We start from the raw sequence: 22229 nt of genomic DNA on the forward strand, positions 1-22229 counted from the left end.
GCCTTCTCAACTTGCTTTTGTCATGCTATTTATCACAGTGGCAGCAAACTGGAACACATGAGGCTGAAGTGCAAAGGGTAGAAGAGATGTGAAGGGACAGTTTGGGTATAAAGGTGGGAGCTCCTACCGCCCTCACCATGGGGAAACTAAAATAGTCAAAAAGCCAATCCGCAGTAAGAAGAGCCAGTATCACTGACCAAGTCCATTTGGAAGAATCCAGAACACAAGAAAATTGTTTCTTGACTTCCAGGAAAATGTCCAGCTTCATAGCCCTCCTATATCATGTAATCACCATGGGGAAAGAGGAGACTGAAGCCAGAAGTCAGGCAGAAAAAGTGCTGAGAGACCACCAGGGCCTGACTCCAAAGGGCTCCCTGGCCTGCCTGTCCACTGCTGACGTGGGACATGGCAGAACTTTCCAGGGCCCCAGAAAATGTACTGAGGGACACAGAAGGAAACTGAGAATTAGCAATGGTGGCTGTTCAGAGGGAGTGACAGCCAGATTCTCAGGGCTTCTTATCCATTGACCCCGGAGGAAAGAAGCACCAGGCCTGAAAGTTTCCATAAAGGATATTTTTAAATCAGAAAATACTCCTTATGGTAAAATGGCAAGTTTTGGTTGTTTTGGACCAAACATGAAATTTCATGTGGCAGGAGTAACTTAAAGGGAAAAAAAATTATTTTGGCTAAAAAGTTTCTGCCCATAATTTCAGGAAGGGCATGACAGAGGAGAACAAGTAATGTGATGAGGAGGAGGAGGAAAAGGAGGAGGATAGACAGAGAGAGAGAGAGACAGAGAGAGAGAGAGAGAGAGAGAGAGAGAGAGAGAGAGAGAGAGAGAGAGAGAGAGATATTTATCTACATTAGTGAGTGTCTTAATGTTCCATTACTGTGAAGAGACACCATGACCATGGTGACTCTTTTAAAGGAAAGCATTTAATTGATGCTGGCTTACAGTTTCAGAGGGAAGCATGGTAGCTCACAGGCAGACATTGTGCTGGAGAAGAAGCTGAGAGTTCTACATCCAGAGCTGCAGGCAGCAGGAAGAGAAGACACTGGGTCTGGCATGGGCTTTTGAGACCGCAAAGCCTACCCCCAGTGTCACACTTCCTCTAACAAAGCCACACATCCTAATCTTTCTCAAGTAGTGCTACTCCCTCGTGACTAAGCATTCAAATATATGAGCCTGTGAGGGCCATTCCTATTCAAATCACCATACCCCACTCCCTGGCCCTCCAGAGGCTTGGAGCCATATTATAATGCAAAAATGAGTTCAGTCCAACTTCAAAGGTCCCCAGAGTCTATCACAGACTCCCCACTGTTTAAAAGTCCAAAGTTCTAGTTCCATCCATTTGTCCACAAATATCGGGGATTTTCTTGTTTTTAATAGCCGAGGATGGAACTAGAAATGATGATACTGAGTGAGTTAACCCAGAAGCAGAAAGACTCACATGGTATATACTCACTTATAATTGGACACTAGCCCAAAAGAGATGTCCCATGAAAGTCTTCACTTACCAGGAGATTGGGATAGATGTGAGGACTTCCTACTGGGACTCTAGGTGAGAGAAGTATGGGATAATGGGGAAATAGAAGGATCCAGAGGGTCTTAGAAACCTATAAGAAGAACATCATGATGGGCAGATCTGGACCCAGGGGGCCCTACTCAACCTACTGCACCAACGAAGGACAAAAGAGGCAATAAACATTGAACCCCTGCTCAGATCTAGTCAAGGGACAGGGCATTCTCCACAGTTGTGTGGAGAGCAGGGACATACTCTGACATGAACTCTGGTGCCCCATATTTGACCACTTCCCTTGGTGGGGAGGCCTGGTGGCACTCAGAGAAAGGATAAGCAGGCTACCAAGATGAGACTTGATAGCCTGTATGGTGGGGGAGGAGGTCACAGACCTAGGGGAGGGGAATAGGGTGAAAGCAGGAAGGAGGGAGGAATGGGAGGATACAAGTGAGGGGAAAACAATTGAGATGTAATCTGAATAAATTAATTAAATATAAAAAATAAAAAATAAAAATAAAATAAAAGTCCAAAGTTCAAAGGCAATCTCTTAACTGTAATCCCTGTAAATTCAAAATCAAAAAGTGATCACATGCTTCTATCACGCTGTGGGTCAGGATATACATCACTGTTCCCAAACAGGAAAGAGGAGCCTAATAAGGAGACACTGGACCAAAATAAGACCAAAAGAACAGCCAGACAAACTCCAAATCTGCATCTCCATGTTCAACGTCAAAACACTCTTCAGATCACCGCTCCTTCCAGCTTTGTTGACGGCAACACACCTCTCTCTCTCTCTCTCTCTCTCTCTCTCTCTCTCTCTCTCTCTCTCTCTCTCTCTCTCTCTCCCATGGGGCTGGTTCCTCATCCTGTTGGCAGCTCTCCTTGGCAGGTATTCCATGGCTACTCTGGCATCTACAACATCCTGGGGTCTCCAAGGCAACCCAGACTTCAACATCAGAGCTTTACTTAATGGCCTCTCTGGGCCTTCATGCAGGGACATCCCTGACACATGACTGACACCAGTGGCTTTCCCTAGCATGGAGGGAGACTCCACAGCCCCTTTTTTGTATCCTTGACTCTAAAGCCAGAGCTACATGGCTGAAGCTGCCAAGTTCTGCTGCTTGCTGGGGCTGGAACTTGGCCTCCTCATTCAAATACATTTCAATCAACTTTCTGGTTCTGATGGTTTCCTCCTCTGCCTAAGCTTTTAAATTTCTTTTCCACGAGTTGGAAGCTTAGCTCAGTGGGGTCTTGCCCTGAGGTGACCACTCCCTTTATTCCATTCAGCATCAGGCTTTCCCTTTGACTTTATTTTCTTGAGCACAGGACTTAGCTTCTCCATTACTCTTCCTGGTGTTGCTTTTCTTTTCAAACTGTACATCTTGTATTTTTCCTTGCTCAACTTGCTTCTCTTCATTATAGACCTGCATAACAATGGCCACCAACAGCCACATAACAGAGTCCTAAAATCTCCTCTGCCAATGCCATTAATTCAATTTAGGCTCAGGAAGATTTTTCTGACAAGGGCAGAAAGCAGCCACATTCTTCACCAAAATATCACAAGAATGGTCTCTAGGCCACTTACTAATATTCTTCCCCTCAGAAAGGGACCCCCACATTCAACATCACCCTCACCACCACCGTCTTCCATGCCTATACTAGTATGGGCATCCAACCGGTTCCCAGTACAAAGACCCAAAGTTTTCCATATTCCCCCAATAAACAACGTGGTCAAGCCTGTCACAGCAATACCCCAGTTCCTGGCACCAACTTCTGTCTTCATCACTGTTCTATTGCTATGAAGAGACACCATGACTAAGGCAACTCTTAAAAAGAAAACTTGCTGAGTGCTTGCTTACAGTTTAGTCCATTATCATCATGGTGGGGAGCACAGCATGCAGAGGCTGGAGCAGTAGCTGACCCACAGGCAGAGAGAGAGATGGGGAGGTGGGGGAGGGGGGAGAGAAAGAGAGAGAGACAGAGAGAGAGACACACACAGAGATAAGAGATAAAGACAGAGACAGAGAGAGAGACAGACACACACAGAGAGACAGAGGCAGAGAGAGACAAAGACAGAGGGATGGACAGACAGACAGATACTGGCATGGATTTTTGAAATCTCAAGACCCACCTCTAGTGATACACTAAACCTCCTACAAGACCACACCTCCTAATCTTCATATCCTATCAAACACTTCCACTCCCTGGTGACTCAGCATTCAAATATAAGAGCCTATGGGGGCCATTCTTATTCAATTATTTTAGTTTACATCCACTATTTTCCTCAATGGCATCTTTCCCAGTTTTGAGGAGCCAGGTTTGTATAGTGTGCCAATACTCTCAGTTTCTGTGAACTCAAGTGCTTTCCTTTGCAGACAGAGGTTGATTTTTTTTTAAGATTTATTTATTATTATGTATACAGTGTTGTCTGTTTGAACATCTGCAGACCAGAAGAGGGCATCAGGTTACATTATAGATGGCTGTGAGCCACCTTGTGGTTGCTGGGAATTGAACTCAGGACCTTTGGAAGAACAGGCAGTGCTCTTAACGACTGAGCCATCTCTCCAGCCCCAGAGGTTGATTCTTAATCTTAGTTCTTGGACCAAGACATGTTGATATTTTTTATTTACTTAATTTTAAATTTACTTTTAATACACCTTTAATTTTCAAAACTAGATTTAGTTTGGTGCCACCTTCCCATTGTTAGTATCTTAGACTTCTAAGTATGATTTTCCTAAGCTTCTTCCTTCTTCAGTGATATCTGATCTTTAGCATTACTGCATTATCTACTTCTGCATAACAAATTATCTCAAAATTCAGTGACTTAGAAATCTGCATTGATTTTCCTCCTCCACAGTGTCTGGGGCTCATGGATCAGTGTGCAGCTTTGTTGTGAATCTGCTACCTCAGGGTCTCTCAGAAGGCCGTCACCAATGTATCAGCTAGGGCCCCAGCCATTTTAAGGCTGGACCAATGGAGACTGGGCTTCCAAACTCCTTCACATAATGCTGACAACTGCTGCTGGCACTACTGCTGCTGTGTTCATTGTTTGTGACACAGTTCCAAGGTTGGCCTTGAAAAAGATTCTCCTGCTGCCTCTTCCTCGTCCTCTTCCTCCTCCTCCTCCCAAGTGCTAGGATTATAGGTATGTATCACCATACCCAGTAAGTCACTATACTGAGGGGGATCTCAGTGTTACAGCCAGCTCTGTAACTAACTACATCCATAAGTGTCCAGCCTTCTTTTATCTTGGTCCTTTAACCAAAGAAATGCAGACAGGTGCCCAAGCAAAGGCATCCGGAAGGAGAGAGCGCTCTACATTCTGCATTAGATTCTTATGTACGCTTTCCTGCTTATGTGCAATGCCACCAGAACTATGATAGCAACATCAGACTCTGGATATTTTACTATCTGGCTTTATGCATTCTCCTTATTTGTCCCCAGAGTGAAAGAACCAAGCTCTGGCTTGCTAATAAGCCAAGAGTGACTCTATCTCTTAGGTTTGACCAAGGCTGAGGACTTCAGCTCTATCCGGTGCTATAACACTATCCATTGACTTCTGAATAAAGTAAATTCACTTATCTGTTGCTAAGAGAAGATAAATTTGACCTTACTTGGCAGGGGAGATACCATGATCATGAAGGTGGTTTTCCCAGGGTGAGGCTTATCCATTGCACTCCGGATGTGCTGACCCCTGTGATTTCCCCAAATGTGGGAAACTCGACTGATACATTTATAGAGTTCTGATTTGTAGTGTTTGGCTATTTCTATGGTGTAAATAACTCTCCCATGGCTGAATTAGCACTGAAAAGGTATACACAAATCTCTTGCAAGCCAGTGCCTCCCAACCTGAGAACAATGTGTAGATCTGCTGGGGACTCCAGGGACATGTTAAATTTACAGCAAAGTACTTAAGAACATTAAAGGCAATAGGTTCCACTGACCTTTGAACTGCAGCAGTGGCCTTACCTTCAGCAAACCTGGCATTCCTCCCATAGCAGTACAACTTCTTGCTTTAAGACCATGGGAAACTCACTTGCACCTTTCAGACACCTGGGGGATTTTTAAGAACTATCAACACCTGGGTTTGAGCCCCCCAGAGATTATCATTTAATATCAGATTTTGGGAATATGTGAAAGCAGATGATTGTTTAATGGGCAACTGTGGTGTTTTGACTAAGAATGTGTCCCCGCCCCCCCATAGGCTCAGATATTTAAATACTTGGCCTTTAAGAAGTGGCACTACTTAATAGGGATTAGGAGGTGTGGTCTTGTTAAGGTAGGTGTAGCTTTGTTGGAAAAAGTGTGACACTGGGGAGTGGGCTTTGGGTTTCAAATGCTCAAGCCAGACCCAGTATCTCTCTGCCTGCTGCCTGCAGATCCAGATGTAAAACTCTCAGCTCCTTCTCCAGCACCATGTCTGCCTGTGAGCCACCATCCTCCATTGCCATGACAATAATGATGAACACCCTGAAACTGTAAACAATTAAATGCTTTCCTTTATAAAAGTTGTTATGGTCATGGTGTCTCTTCACAGCAATAGAACATGGACTAAGACAGCAACCGAGTAAAAAATACCTCCCACTTATGTAATCAGTGGGTGCTGATGGCAGTTTTACTTTTGGCACAACGAAGAAAAGTGAACCTTTGTGGCCAGTCTCAAAGGGAAGAGGTTAGCAGCCAGGCAGGCTGGGTCCACTCCACTGCTGAAAAGCTTAAACCGAGGGAAAGTGCACTCTGCCTTCTGCATAGGTTCAGAAAAGAAGCATAAATGTGTTTTAAGCTCTAGATATGCACCAGTGATTCTTCCTCCCCCTTCCCCTCTTCCTTCTCCTCCTCCCCTCTCCTTCCCCCTCCTCTCCCTCCTCCTTCTCTTACTCCCCTCTCTTCCCCCTCCTCCTTCTCTTTCTCCCCCTCCTCCTTCTCTTCCTCCCCCTCCCCCACCTCCTTCTCTCCCCCTCCCCCATCTTTCTCCTATAGCCCAGGCTGGGCTTCAGCTCTAGATCCTGCCTCCACCACCAAGTGCTGTAAGTTCAGATGTGTGTGATTCTTCCTCTAGTTGGGAATTTTAATGTGTGGGACATGCTAAATTCCTAGGAAGCTGTTGTAGATAGCTTGATTACTGCTGCATTTTGAGGCAGGCTAGTATTACTCATTGTGACGCCTAGTCCAGGTTTTTCCATCCACGTTAGATTTCCACCTCTTTTAATCAGAAGAGAGAGTGCAAATCTACCACAGCATGTGCAGCTGCATTTCCCACATTTTGGGAACACATAGCACGTCCCAAGTGCAGTGGATAAGCCATGCCATGGGAAGAACACCTGAGTGACCATTTTGTATTTTTGTAGCATTGTTAATCCTTTGAAAAAAAATTGTGTCTAGAATTTTACCAATTGACAAAATTACTATTTTACTATAGAATCATTTTTGCATGAAATTTTTCACACAACAATTTGCATATCAGCCCCAAAGTACACAGATGATAAAACAGAACCATAGGGATCTGCTGGGTGCAGCCCATGGTCAGCCAAGCAGAAGGACAGTGTGGCACACAGGGGACATGGGGCAAGTCTGACTCAGTTTCCTTATCTTCAAAAACAAGGGCAAAGGCCAAGGTGGCTTTAGTCTTTTTAAGAAGTGCTGTAAAAACTGAAACCATAAGGGCAGCAACAAACTGAAACCTCATAGTGGATGCTGACAAATTCTGAAAGTAAGATTATTTTGGGTTTGGTTTTGGTTTTAGTTTGGTTTGGGTTTTTGAGATTCTATCCCTTCTATAAGTGAGTTTGATCTCAGGTGTCATGTATGTGACAATTAGTGACCTCCTGGAGCCATGTTGAGAAGGTTTCTGAGACCAGCTCCAACTTTCACAGGGTTCAAAACACCTGACTGGTCCATGATCTTGGGCCTGGGAAGAGGTATGAACAGGTAGGCCCATGCTCCATCCAACCCCCAAGGTCACAGTCATACCAGCGCTCACTTCATCTCTTACTAGGTACTTCTAAAGGGCAAGAGTGTGAGAGACTTTGCATTCTGCCACTTTCTGCTGTGAAAATACATTGTCAAGGCAGCACTGGCTCTGGGAAGAACTCAGCAACAAAAAACGTATCTAATGAGCATGCAAGGAGCAGCATCAGTATAGGTAATGCCTTCATGAGGTCAAACAGCCATTAGTGGATTGGTCTAAGTATCCACTCCATTTAAAGAAACTTGATATTTAATATTGTTTTGACTAAAAGCAGAAAAAAAAATGTGTTTGATGCTTCTACTTTTCATCCAGCTTATTAGTCATAGCCTACAAGGTAAGAGAAACTGCGACCTTCCTTTCTTCTGCCTCCTTTGGTTTTGAAGATGGGGGCTTCTCTTTAGGCATGATGTGAAAAGTAATTGAGTATTTTGGGAGTTAATCCAGCACAGACGTTGAAGCAGGAGCAATCCCATCACTAATAGCTACTTGGCAGAGTGGTCCTTCCTTCTGGCTCTTCAAATTGGATATAGTAATTGCTCTGGAATTTAAAACACATCAGGGGAATTCCTTGTTTTACATTTAGGGCACAAACAGCTAATGGCTCGGGCATGTTGTGTGTGTAAGTAGGTGCCCATGCACGCGCCCAGCTTGGTGACAGTGGCCTGAGAATCGCTGTATACATAAATACAGCATCTTCTCACTGTAAAGATCTGAACAGCTTTTAACTGACCGGCTTGTAAAGGTGTCAAACCCAGTAACGTGACCACACGTTGACACATATGTCTGTGAAGCTGGTCATACTGCTGGCACACATGTCTATGGAGAAGAATCCGCCTGCAAAGCATTTCTCAGGTGGGAGCTCTGTACATGTGTGCCCCAGCTGCAGAGATGCCCTCCTTCGTGCTGGTTTGGGGAAGAAACAGTGCGGGGCTTTGCCTCCAGAGCTATGAGTTAGTCTCCTATGAATCTGAGTTGTTTCTCTTCCACCCTGCTCTCATATGCCTCCGTTTTGTGCCTGTTATCTTAATTAGACCATTAGACCTTCTATCACTCTCCCTTCCGCCAAATGTACTACATTTCCTGAGACTGGGGATGGACATCGTCTTCTGTTTTCTCCCCTTCTTCCTAACTGCTTCGTTTTGGGTAATAGCACCTGATACACAACAAAGTCTGAGAATCAACTTTTATAATGAGCCTATTTAACTTATATTAGTGATTCTTCCTGTCTCTTCTCAGCAACTGGGGATGGCTGATTTCACTGGGGTTCTCTGCTCTCAACATAAACCCAAGAGCTGTCAAACATCTCAATATAGTAATTGCTTGAAATACTAAAAGAAATTCAGTCAGTAAACTAGTCCCAAGATAGGAACGAGTCTCTGATTTGATGATAATTCAGAGAATCAGTGAAGAAAAAAAAAATTATTACTTAAATATGGAAGCAAGGAAATAGAAAGCAGACACCCGGCTGAGAAGCATTCTCCTAGCTGGAGAAGACTCTTGAGCAAACAGGAGCAATGACCTTTGTCCTAACAGTGCTCTGTAAGTTCAGAGGCAAACGTGAGCCCACGGATGAGTTAGGGAGCCAAGACTTGAGAGACAAGGTGATTGAACTAGATTAAAGGAGAAGGTTTGGGATGGCAGAAGGGACCCTGCAGGCATTCCCAGTGAGGCCCGACCAGGCAAAGCCATGCGGAGAGTCACCAGTGAGGTCAGGGAGGCAGCAGTCCTGTTGAGGGCAGGTGGAGGGACAATGGACTCTGTAAACTTGATAGGTGCAAGTCAAGTTACTGGGGAAACTTGGGGTTAACATGTCACAGGATCAGGAGCTGCTGAGGGATTTTGACAGAGGGAGTGACTTTATTGCAGTGATATTTCCAGACTCCGTTTGGCAGTGAGGTATAGGATAAAGAACACCTGGGAACCAGGCGGTTAAGGATTGGTAAGATGAAATAGAGTTTTCTGACCACAGTGGAAGTTGTGGGGGAGGGGTTAAGAGATTCCCCAAAGGAAGTCCAGTTAGTCTTGGTGACTAACTAGATGGGTTGGCTCATGGGGACAACAGGGACAGAGTATAAATGGAAGATCAGCTACAGAAGAGTGGAGCTGAGGAAAGATCTGTCTTTGTAGATGGTGAGTTTGAAACAACAGTGCGCAGTGCGAGGGGGACACTGTAGAAGGCCAGTTTTGGGAAACAGTGAAAACTTCTTTTCATTTTCCTTGGTTGGTATGATAGTTTGTGCAGGCCGCCACTGGGTCCAGATCTGCCAGCCTTGATGGCCTCCTTGTAGGGCTCCTGAACCCTGTAGGTCCTTCTGTCCCTCCGTTCTTCCATACCACTTGCACCTGGGGTCCAGCTTCAAGTCCCAGTATCTGTGCCCATCCTCCACTGCGTGGAGACTCTCAGGGGAGATCTATGTTGGGGTAATATCCACCTATAAAAGAGTATATAACATGATTGTCTTTCTGGGTCTGGGTTACCTCACTCAGGACAATAATTTCTAGTCCCATCCATTTGCCTACAAATTTCAAGATGTTCTTGTTTTTAATAGCTGAGTAGTATTCTATTGTGTAAATGTACCACAGTTTCCTTATCCATTCTTCAGTTGAGAGACATCTAGGTTGTTTCCAGATTCTATCTATTATGAATAAGGCTCCTATGAATGTAGTTGAGCAAATGTCCTTGTATGGTGGAGCATCTTTCAGGTATGTGCCCATCAGTGATATAGCTGGGTCTTGAGGTAGCATTATTTCAAAATTTCTGAGAAAGCACCAGATTGATTTCCAAAGTAATGGTACAAGCTTCGACTCCCACCAGCAATGGAACCAAGGACAATGCGTGCAGTAAACCTAGACCCCTTGTTCAGATCTAGCCAACGGACAGCTCATTCTCCGCGGTTGTGGAGAGAGCGGGGACTGCCTCTGACATGAACTCTGGTGCCTCCAATTTGATCACTTCCCATTGGTGGGGAGGCCCAGTGGAACACAGAAGAAGGGGAAACAGGCTATCCAGATGAGACCTGATAGGCTGTGGTCATATGGGGGTGGGGAGGGGAGGTCCCCTTCTGTCAGAGGAGACTAGGGCAGGAGGACAGGTCAAAAGAGGGAGGGAGGGTGGGAATGGGAAGATACAAGTGAGAGGATAACAATTGGGATGTAATCTGAATAAATGACGATGATGATGATTAATGATAGTAATAAGTGCTTTTCAAAGCCAAGGGTACATTTAGTCTCAGTAATCAGGACAGCAGGGTTGGGTTCACATGCCTGTGGAGCTGGTGAGCTATGGTAAGACATAGAGGAGTTAAGTCTACCCAGATGTTGGTGTTTCGCTGTGCCTGCATCAACTCTCCAACAGCATGTGATGTCAGCAAGCATCAAAGCTGAAACCCTTGTAGGGCATGGAAGCCCAGTTAGTATAACTGTCTCAAAGTATAAAGTAAAAAGACGACTGGGGAAAGCTCAGTGTTAGAGTTCTTGTCTAGCATGTAAGAGGCCCTGGGTTCAACCCCTGTACCAAGGCCAAAACAATACAAAGAAAACCAGAAATTTCCTGCCTGGCATGTTTTGAGATATACTACTTCTGTGAGAGGAAGTTGGCTGGGAGGTCAAAGCAGTGAAACAGTAAGAGAGACTCACCTTCTCTCTCTCTCTCTCTCTCTCTCTCTCTCTCTCTCTCTCTCTCTCTCTCTCTCTCTCTCTCTCATCTCACTATGTAACTCTGGAACTCACTACAAAGCCTAGGCTGGCCTTGAAAAAGTGTGTGTCACCACACCTAGATAGACTGGACATGCTTTAGCAGGAAGAATGACAAAAGGGACTGATTAATGTGGGTCTTAGTTGGGACTTTATTGCTGTAAAGAGACCATGGCAGCTCTTATAAAGGAAAACATTTCATTGGGACTGGTTTACATCCAGAGGTTTAGTCTATTATTGTCATGGCAGGAAACAAGATGGCACGCAGGCAGACATGGTGCTGGCTGGGAAAGGAGCTGAGAGTTCTACATCTGGATCCATAGGCAGCAGGAAAACAAAAGTCCCACTAGACCTGGCTTGAGCATCTGAGTCCTCAAAGCCCGCCCCCACAGTGACATATTTTGTCCATAACGTCACACTTACTCGAACAAGGCCACACCTCCCAACAGTGCCAGACCCTGTGAGCCTATGAGGCCATTTTCATTCAAACAAGAGATCAAACGATTGACTAGTATGGGAAATGTATAAAAGGGAAGATTCTAGGATGCTATCTATAATAGAAAACGGTTCCTTGAAGCTTAAAGCATTGAGAATAGGAAAGCCTGGAGTAAAAATGAATTTGAATAAAGAAAAGCACCATAAATTTAGTTTTAGACATGGTAGTAGTCAGGATAATGACCCTCCTCCAAGCTGTTCAACATCCCAATGCCCTGAACCTATAAATCCACCTTCCGAGCCAGGCGTGGTGGCGCACGCCTTTAATCCCAGCACTCAGGAGGCAGAGGCAGGTGGATCGGTGTGAGTTCGAGGCCAGCCTGGTCTACAAAGTGAGTCCAGGATGGCCAAGGCTACACAGAGAAACCCTGTCTCGAAAAACCAAAAAAAAATAAAATAAAATAAATCCACCTTCCATGAAAAAAGTACTTTATGGGTGTGATTAAATTAATAATTTTGAAAGAAAGAGATGATGTAAATAAGAGCAGAGATGATTTTGAGAGAAAAAAAAAAGAAGAAAAGCAAGGTTTTAGGGGCTGAGAAGATGACTCAGCACTTTAGAGCATCAGAGGAACCCTTTTTGGGTCCCAGCACCCATGTTGGGCACCTTACAACTGCCTGTGACTCTAGATCAAGGGCACCCATCACCTCTGGCCTCCGTAGGTACTTGAACTCCCATCCACATACCTCCACCCAGACACATAAACATTATTTTAAAGTAATAAATATCAGTAAGGATTTGGATTCTGAAAATCAGTGATACTGTGTTAGTGAGCTTTGCATCACTGCAAAGAAATGTCTGAGTCTGCCAGTTTATAAAGAGGGGGAGATTTGCTTAGATTAATGATAGGGTGTGTGTGGAGCAAGTGAGTGATCAGAACTTGAACCAGAAGCACAGAGGGTGGGGCGCAGCCAAACTCAGGCCCTTTACAGCTCTCTTCAGAAGAGTTCTACTGAATCTCACAAGGAGTACCTACCAAAGGGGTGCTCCAAAAACCTCAACACCTCCTCTAGGCCTCATTTCCCAAGGCTCCCCCACTGCCCTGTGGACTATGCCTTCCATTCCAATGGACTCTGAGAAGACACTCAACCCAGAGCCAAGCCATAGCAAATACAATAAATGTATTCTGATTGTATTTCTCTCTTATAAGTGCTACAAGTCTAAAATTAGTGTTTTGATAATAATGAAATAAAGGGTTTAGGTGAAAAACTGTTCTTATTTCCACCACGTAAAACAATAATGAATTTACAATTGAATGATGTCATAAGCTTGATGGTCTTTGTAGACGTGGGGAGGGGTGAGGTTATACAGAAAGAGAATCGATCCTAAAATGAACAGTCAATCCAGAGGGAGAAATCTTAAGAAATAGAATTGTTGAGCAATGTGACAATGTCTGCCTAGAGTCATTCAAATACATTTAGACTCCTTTATCTCATTTGGGGCAATTTGTCCCAAAGAAGTTGTCAACAAAGAAAAATCTATTACTTAGTGAAGGTTGCTTCTGTAGTGGAGTGAGGCTGGCAGAGAGAATATCTCAGGAGCTGGATTCTGACCGCAAGGCCCAGCCCTCTGACACTGGCCAGCACAGCAGGCTCCATGCCAAACTTCCGTCCCCACTCAAAATATAGCAGTGGCTCTAGTGAGCCACCAGCTTTGAAGTTCCAAACATCTCTTTCCTTCTCCAAAGAGTACAAAGGACATCACAACTTCTCCGTGTAATGTCCTATTTCTCCTTACAAAGAGGGGAAAGCTTGGTCACTTTGATATCATCCAATGCAATGTCTTATTATTGGGCAGTTTTTAGCAGATGCACTCATGGGCTTGTCTGATGGAGTACAAACCCTTGTAAGCAAAGAGTTGTCTGGCTACTTTCCGTCACAGGCCATGGGTACAAAGGGCACTTAGAATTTCATGGACACTCTAGAACTACACAATCTGGGAAAGGGCATATTTTCTTTTATAAAACAGTGAGGGGGGCCGGGATTTAAGTACTCTCAAATAACCAATATCCATTATTTTTGTACATTCGTTAGTACAAATTTTATACATTGTTGAGCTATCACTTATGATTAACAAGAATGAAAGGTAAGATCAATATTGAAAAGAATTTCCACAGTAAACCTTATAAAATATACCTTTATATACAAGATTATAATAGCTGTGTAGGGAGTGGGGCTTTGAATGACTGTTTCATTTAGTTTGTATTTTGTGAGGCATGGTAATGTGGTTTTATAACCATAATAGGAAAAACACATAACTTGAACACTGTTGTTAAGGAAGAAAAGCAAGCCATTGACATAATTAATGAAAGATATAGAGAATCACAAACTACTAGATATGAAATAGAAATAGTGAATTATAGCTAAATGATTGATCAAGGGCTCTGATCTAAGTAAGTGGTGCTTATGATGGAGATCCCGGAAGTATAACAGCAAGCTTGCCCTCGATTTTTTTTTTTTTTTTTTTCACCAGAAGTAAATTTCCTGTCCTGGTTCTCACAAAACACAAAGTGGAGTGTCATGCAACTTTTTAATAGCACCTTGATTCCTTCAACCAAAGGGTTTTCACATATCATGAGTTTTATTCTACTCTAGAAACTGGATGAAATTATCATTCCCTTGGAAAGAACTGGCAAAGACCTAACCAAGATCTGGCACTGTTGACTATTGGGTTTTAGCTCCATGAGGCCTGTATCCTGGACAGCTAGTCCCCTACTCCTACATTCAGGGTCATTATCTTTTATAAAACTTCCCATCTTCCTTAAGACATATGCATGAAGCCACTTGAAATACGGAGCTCAACTTATCAGGTGACCGCCTTCTTATAGACTGATGTTGGACAGTGATGACGTATCAGACGATTTAAATGTTGATTTGTTTTTATGTAAAATGGGCCTAGATATGGTTTTGTCATTTACATTTCTGAACCACTGTTCTTAATTATATATTTTTGCACATACCTATGTGCATACAAGTTTGCATGTGTGTGCGTGCATGCATGTGCATGTGTGTGTGTGTGTGTGTGTGTGTGTGTCTGTATATGACCACCTATCTCCTCACCCATGTGGTTGTAGTAGAAGAATCAATGGTAAGGCAACACGATTCCTTCCTTTCGAAACTACCATAAATTCTGTAGGAACTGGCCCATGACTTAGGATCCTTTCTCTGAATATTTGAAATTAGAAGAAGAGGGGGAAGGGATAGAGAAAGGGGATAGGAGGGAGGGAGTCAGTCTCTCTCCGAGCAGCCATGCCTACCAAGCGAATGCTAGAGCTATGCCTTTGGATCCAATGAGATACCATGCATCCTAAGAATAGCATTCCAAACAATTAATACGGTACAAGGCCAAAGCGGCAAGGAGGCAGGACAAAATAGCCTGTATTTAGCACTGAAATTCCACTGTTATTTTGAACATAACCTTCTGATGATGAAGCATGGCATTCTGGGAAGTCTCTGGGGGTGAGCAGGGCTTGTTGAGGCAGTGAACATGCACTAGGGAGTTTCACGGCAAGAGGAACCAAGTGTTCCAAGTGCAAATAGCCAGGGGCACCACATAGGAGCAAGTGTCAGCGCTGAATGAACTTTCCACGAAGTGTTGTTTCCCTAATGCTAGTTTGAACAGTTCCTACACAAACCGAAGACAAGTCCTAAGGACTCTGGCTTATGCCACAGTTTGCCATCTATTTTACTGGCTGATTTTGATGGTAACTTCATAAAGCCTTGCAGGCTGGAACAAACTTGGAAGTAATTTTGTTTGAGTTCCCACCCCAATTTACTTTTCATCCTAATAATTTATCGTAAGTGGGGGGAAATCTGTTTTTCCACTCAGTGATACAACATAATAAGATATTTTTGTATTGCAATTTAGTATTTATTTATTGTGGGAAATTTTAAAAATATAGATGAAGAAGGGGGAATTTTAACACACATATCCAATCAATATAAGTAAAAAATATTAATGCAATTGTTTGTATAGAACCTTTTGTATACCTTTAGGTTCTGTCAGAATAATTGAACATGGGAACCAACTTTTTATTTTATGTGTATGTTTCGCCTCTATGCACATATGTGCACCATGTGTATGCAGTGAAAATGGAGGCATTGCATCCCCTGGATCTTGAACTGCAACCAGCTGTGAGCTACCACGTAAGAGATGGGAATCAAACCTGGATCCTACGGAAGAGCAGCTAGAGCTCTGGACCACTGAGTCACCTCTTTAGAGAACCAGCTTTTACAATAGTATTTTGTGATCATCTTTCCACAAGCACAAATCGTTTTCCAATGTGTGGCATTTTCTGGGTGTTCGAGACACACACAAAAGTAAGAAGACTCCCCTTGGTTATGCTGAGTATGAGGTCCATATGGTGCTTGCTCCTGCTTGCAGTGTGGGTCTCGTGAGATCAACCTTATGTTCAAGGCAGAATTATTCATGTCACCACCTCTCCTACAGAAGCAGCTCGGCTAGTCCTGCCTACCTGAGAAAGGATGAATTTACACATTCAACTGCAAAGGCACTGATGTCAACCAAGCCCGTCCTTTAATCTCCGTTATGAACTCCCGAGCTGCAGCATGGGAGGAAGATGAATGAGTTATGGAACAGCATATATCACTTAGCTTCCAGACTTTTATCCACTGGGAAGTGAAGTCTTTTTAAGTAAGAAAAGCAGTTTGTACTTGATCATTCTCACTCGAATGTCAAGTGTTGCTCAGGGATGCAAGCTGCTGGTATAGGAGGACCTGACGGATGAAATGAAATGTCTGGTCACCTCCTGGGCATCACAGCATTCTCTACGGAGGGGACATATGGAGGACACAGAGCACTGGTAAGGTCCCCTGGAAAGGGAAGACCGAAGCTAAGTTTCTTATGCAGATTTGTGATGATAGCAAAACTCTGGAAAACCCAGAATAAGAAACCCTGTTGTCACACTGGCCTCATGACTGCAATGTTCAAATAGAAAATAAGGGTCTCTGAAGGCCATGGTCATCATCCTCTGCTGGTTATGTTGCTGAGCTTTAGAAACTTCATAGAAAAAGAGGTTGGCAAATTAGGACAGACCCAACAGTCCAGCAAGCCAAGACTGAAGGTCACATAGGAAAGTATAAGATCAAGAGTTCTACTCATTTGGAAAAGAAGAAGACTGAAACAGAAGATTATCTTTTCCATTTGTAAATTAAAGGGCATCTAACTGTCTATGGAAATGGAAATGTTTACATAAAAGTACATGATTTAGAAGACTTTACAGCAATCAAGTCTCATTCCCATTTACAGACCAAGATAGGAACAGCAAAGGGAAAGTTTAAATATTTTTTCTTCAAATAAAAATTTCTACCCTAAATACTGATGAATGTTTTATAAGGAGAGAAGGAGACAATCAAAATGTTGACTTGTCTGGGAAAGATAGAGGAAGAACGGGGGAGAGGGAGAGAGAAGGAGAGATTCGTATTGTTTTTACTTCAAGATACAAAAGGCATACATGAATTTTCTCTTTTTCAATTAGACTGATTTACCTTATTTATGTGTGAGTGCTTTGCCTGTGTGTGTGTGTGTGTGTGTGTGTGTGTGTGTGTGTGTGTGTGTGTGTGTGTGCACAATGTGCATGCTTGGTGCTTGTGGAGGTCATCAAGCGCCTTGGAGCTGGAGTTATGAATGGCTGCCACCAAGTGGGTGCTGGGAATCAAACCCAAGTCGTCATCAAGAAGAACAAATGCTCTGAGCCACTGAACCATGACATTTTATTATAAATAAGTTTATAATTTCAGCTTTTTTCTAGAGTATTATTGCTCATCAAACATGTACTGTCCTTTTTACTCTTAATGGTCAGAGGAAAAGGATACAGAGGAGATATAGAAAGGATGGTGTCAGGGCTGCCAACACATGGGGCTGACTCCCACCGTGCAGAGCTCCCGCCTCCTAGGCATACTCAACAAGCTAAGGAGTTAATGGTACTGGATGCTACACACACCACTGCAGGGTCCCTTCTGCTGCAGAGGTGATATTGGATGTACTCTTTAGGGATTAGCAGTCAGCAGTCATTTCTTCTCAGCACTGGCAACAACCATGAGTGTCTGCATTCACCTGTGTCTCCTGCGATAAGGAAGCTTTGAGACGGGATCTCACTGCATAGACCAGAAGTCCTTGAACCTTTTCTACTTTGAGCCTGCTGAGTTTCTGGACTACAGATATGCGCCACCATTCTTGGTTAAATACCTTTTTTATGCTTGCTAGGCCGTATGACAATGAATGTGTTTAACATGTTGAGGAAATGCCTCACCATTCGTGAGAATGTAGAATGGTGTCACCACTCTAGAAAATAGTTTGACATTTCCTCAAAATGTTAAAAATGGACATCATCACGGCCTAGCAACCTACCCTAGCTATATACTCCAGAGCAATGAAGACTTCCATCCATACAAAGGCTTGTGCACAGTGTTCATAAACTCAAGTCTGAGGGGTGACCCAAATGCCTAGTTACTTGTAAATACACATAGAAGATATAGATAGATAGATAGATAGATAGATAGATAGATAGATAGATCTATAGAGATACAGATATATATGGATTTTTTTTTCATTTTTCAAGACAGGGTTTCTCTGTGTAGCCTTGGCTGTCCTGGACTTGCTTTGTAGGCCAGGCTGGCCTCGAAATCACAAAGATCCACCTGCCTCTGCCTCCCAAGTGCTGGGCTTAAAGGCGTGCACCACCACTGCCCGGCAATGATGAAATATGGAACAATAAAAATTGAAATAATGACCTATGTACAACATAGATGAACTTTAAGAACACTTCTAGTGAAAGAGGCCAATCAGAAAGGAACACACTGTGTGATTGCGCCCATCAAATCTTTTTGGAATAAGCACAGCCATAGAAACAGAAAGTAGGCTAATGTTGCCTAAGACTCAGAGGGATGATAAGACTGAGAGGCTTGACTGCCAGTGAGTACAGGGTGTCTCTTTCAGGTGACAAAATGCTCTAAAATTATGGGGATAATGATTGCACAACTCAGAACATCCATTCTGAGTCTCTGTCGCATTGAACCCTTTAAAATGCCAAATCATATATTGCGTCATTGTTATTTTAGAAAGGCTGTTGTTAAAACAAGGAATGAAATCAGACTTTCACAAATGCTTTCATCTTTCCAAATTTCTGCAGCTGCTATGGAGGCTGTTGTACTGTTTCCTGGATGTAGCTTCTCAGCCAAAACAGCACTACAGATATAGGATGTGGTCCTCTGGTTCTAAGATCAGCTGTGAGTCCATTTTCCAACAAAGCCAGAAGACAAAACAACGCAGCAAACAAAACTCTAACACTGTCAAAAGTACCAAATGTGAAACATTAGGATTAGAGCCCTGAGAGCTGTTAGGATGTTTGTTGGTCTATTGGTTGGTTATTTGGTTGGTTGTTTGGTTGGTTGGTTGTCTGTCTGTTTGTCTGTGTTAGGACTACATACCTCAGTCAGACCTTGACCTCTGCCCTTGCTGAGATTATATGTATGAACCACTCTGCCTGGTTAAACCTTTGCTTTTTAATTGGGCCAAAACATGAAAAGAGTACAGATCAATTATGCTCCCCTTCATCTTTGAACTTTTGGGTAAAAGAAATTCTTTGATAGAACATGAAATTCTTGGTCAATTCCAAGCCAATGGCAGAATTCTCTGGGATCTGCAGGAAATCATGTGGGTTTCTATAAAAGGCAGATCTGGGACTTTCCAGGAAGGCAGGGCTGCCAGTGTCTGCCTTAGTCTACAGCCTGGCTTCCTCTTCCAGTTCCCTGGGAGCTAGTGGGATGGAGACAGCCTTGAGGTTGCACTTTCCTTCTCCTGCCGCCTTCTCATTACACACACGCATGGTTTCTAATTTAGTATTTATCCACAGTAAAACAAAGACAGCTGTGTAGACCTTAGCCAACACACAGGAGAAAATGTACTGGCCTCTGTGGATTTGATATGTACAAACTTCTAAGAGAAATGAAACCAATGAAAGGAAAATGACCAAGGAAATTAAAGTAACCAGAAGATGTGAGCAGGCATTTGCCAAAATTCTAAGTTCTGACACTTTTTAAAAGATGCCGTGGGGAAGACCAAGACTACAGGAAAGCAAAATATTCTGTCATGGACTTGCCATTTAAGAATCAAAGTTTTCATACATCAAAATGGGAAAGAAAACAAATATGTGTGTGTGTACACATAAGCAGAATAATTATAATAATTATAAAATTTCTTTATAGCTTTTTATGGGCTATATTAATTCTACATAGTAATGGGTTTCAGAGGTAATTTCAAGTATATCATGTATTTTTATATCATATTTATCCCAAATCACCCCCTCTTCTCCTCTCCTTTCCTCCTTCTGCCATTCTCCTTCCTTCCCCCAATCTCCCTTCCATGATCATGTCACAAGTGAGAATAGTTTTGTGTCTCTATATGCAATCCAGGATCTACAAATGAAAGAAAACATGGTATTTGCCTTTCTAAATCTGGATTATTCTGCTTAATATTATCTGAAGTTGCATCAATTTGCCTGCAAATAACACAACTTCATTTTTCTTTATAGCTAAATAAGATTTCGTTGTGTCTATGTACCACACTTCTTCATTCATCTGTTGACAGACACCTCGGCTGATTCCATACCTTGGCTGTTGTGAATAGTGTTGCAGTCAACACAGTTGCACAAGTTTCTCTGTGGAATGTTAACTTAAATGCCTTCCGCATAGCCACAGGGGTGCTGTAGCTGGATCATATGACACTTCCATATTTTGAAGAACCTCCATAAAATAGACTCAAGGACAGAAAACACATGATTATCTCAGTCAATACAGAAAAGGTATTTGACAAAGTTCAAAATTCCTTAATGACAAAAGTCCTAAAGAACCTATGAACATAAGGTATGAACCTTAGCATGGTAAAGGCTCTACCTGGCAAACTTCTAGCCAGCATTATACTAGATGGGGGAAACCCAAAGCATTTCCACCAATATTGAGACTGACAGGAGAGTGTCCACTTTCTCATAGTCCTTCAAGACCTTACTAATGCAAAAAAAAAAAAAAAACAAAACAAAACAAAACAAAACAAATAAACCAAGAGAAAGAAGTAATAGATAGGACCACAAATAGGAAAGGAAGAAGCCAAGTTAGCCCTGTCTGCAGATCAGATAAGCCTGTTCATGAGAGAGTCTGAAGATTCCACCAGAAAACTGGTCCAGCTGATAAGTGCATGAGGATAACAAGGCATAAACACCAGTAGCTTCCCTAGGCTCCAATAATGAAGGTGTTGAGGATGAAGTCAGGAAACTGGAAGTCATTCACACTGGAATCCTAACCAGATCCTAATTCTAAGACCTATGAGCATGTGAAGGATGTAGTAGAGAGGAATTAAAGGATCAAGGACAAATAAGATTACCAGTCCACTGTTCATATTCTAGATTGTTCTGTGGTTCTAGTGCGAGCACAGGGGTCCTTAAATGTAGAAGAAGGAAGCAAAAGAAGAGAGTTCCAGACAAGATCTATGACAACGGAAGCAGGATCAGCCAGAGTGACAGTGTTGGCTTTGAAGATGGAAGAGGAACAGGAATCCACAGGATGCAGGCAGCCTCAGGAGCTGGGAAGAGCGGGAAAAGGGAAACAGAACCAAAGGCCTGCCCGCATCCTGGTTCAGTCTCTTAGGCTTCAACTTCTTATAGAACTTTAAGATCATGCATTTGTGGTCTTTTAAGCTGGTGGTAAATTTTTTTAACAGCAAAAGAAAATATTATATAATACAATTGTAAATTGAGTCTTATCAGAAACAAACAGACAAACACACAGAAAGAAAGTAATGTATACTAATGCTATATGGGAGAGTTACTTAGAGTTGGTAACATTTGAGACCATTATTTTCGCAGGCTATAGGACAACATAGATAAAGAAAAACACTTGCAGCATGTGGCAAATCTGTAAAAGTGCAGGGAAGCATCAACCTGTTCATTAAATGCCCAGTTGCCAGAACTAGCAAGTGACTCCTAGTTATTTGAGAGCTGCAATTTAGAATGGATGGATGGATGGACGGATGGATGGATGGATGGGTGGGTGGATGGGTGAATGGGTAGATGAATGGATAAGTGAATGAGTGGATAGATGGGTGGATGGATGGATGGATGGGTGGATGGATGGATGGATGGGTGGATGGATGGGTGGATGGCTGGATGGATGGGTGGATGGATGGGTGAGTGGATGGGTGGTTGGGTGCATGGGTGTGTGGATGACTATATTAGACAGGTAGAAGGGAAGAATAGAAAAGGATAACAAGAAAGTTAGAAGGAAGGCATGGAGGAATGGGAAGACAGAAAGAAGGAAAAAGAAGATAGTAGGAGAAAGGGAGAAAGAGAAGAGAGTGAAAGAGAAAGGAAAAGAGAAGGGGAGGAAGAGGAGAAGTGAGGGAATTGCTTTATGCAACATGGGACCCTTGCCCTTACAGGAAACAAAAGTGAAAATATTAAAATCTTTATAGTTTTTCAGATAAATGCAGAGGTCAGATCCAAAGTGAAGTCATGAAAGCTTCAATGTTTGCAGTGAAAGTC

General features: G+C 42.9%; 1 non-coding gene across 1 annotated transcript; it reads left to right on the plus strand.

Annotated features, from left to right (window-relative positions):
* Positions 1-5126: 5126 nt before the first annotated feature.
* LOC127197508 (U1 spliceosomal RNA) lies at positions 5127-5282 on the plus strand. The gene has a single exon (XR_007831689.1). It is a non-coding gene; the product is annotated as a U1 spliceosomal RNA (small nuclear RNA).
* The last annotated feature ends 16947 nt before the right edge of the window (positions 5283-22229 follow it).

This window comes from Acomys russatus, chromosome 1 (genome assembly GCF_903995435.1).
Source record: "Acomys russatus chromosome 1, mAcoRus1.1, whole genome shotgun sequence".
Classification (NCBI taxonomy): domain Eukaryota; kingdom Metazoa; phylum Chordata; class Mammalia; order Rodentia; family Muridae; genus Acomys; species Acomys russatus.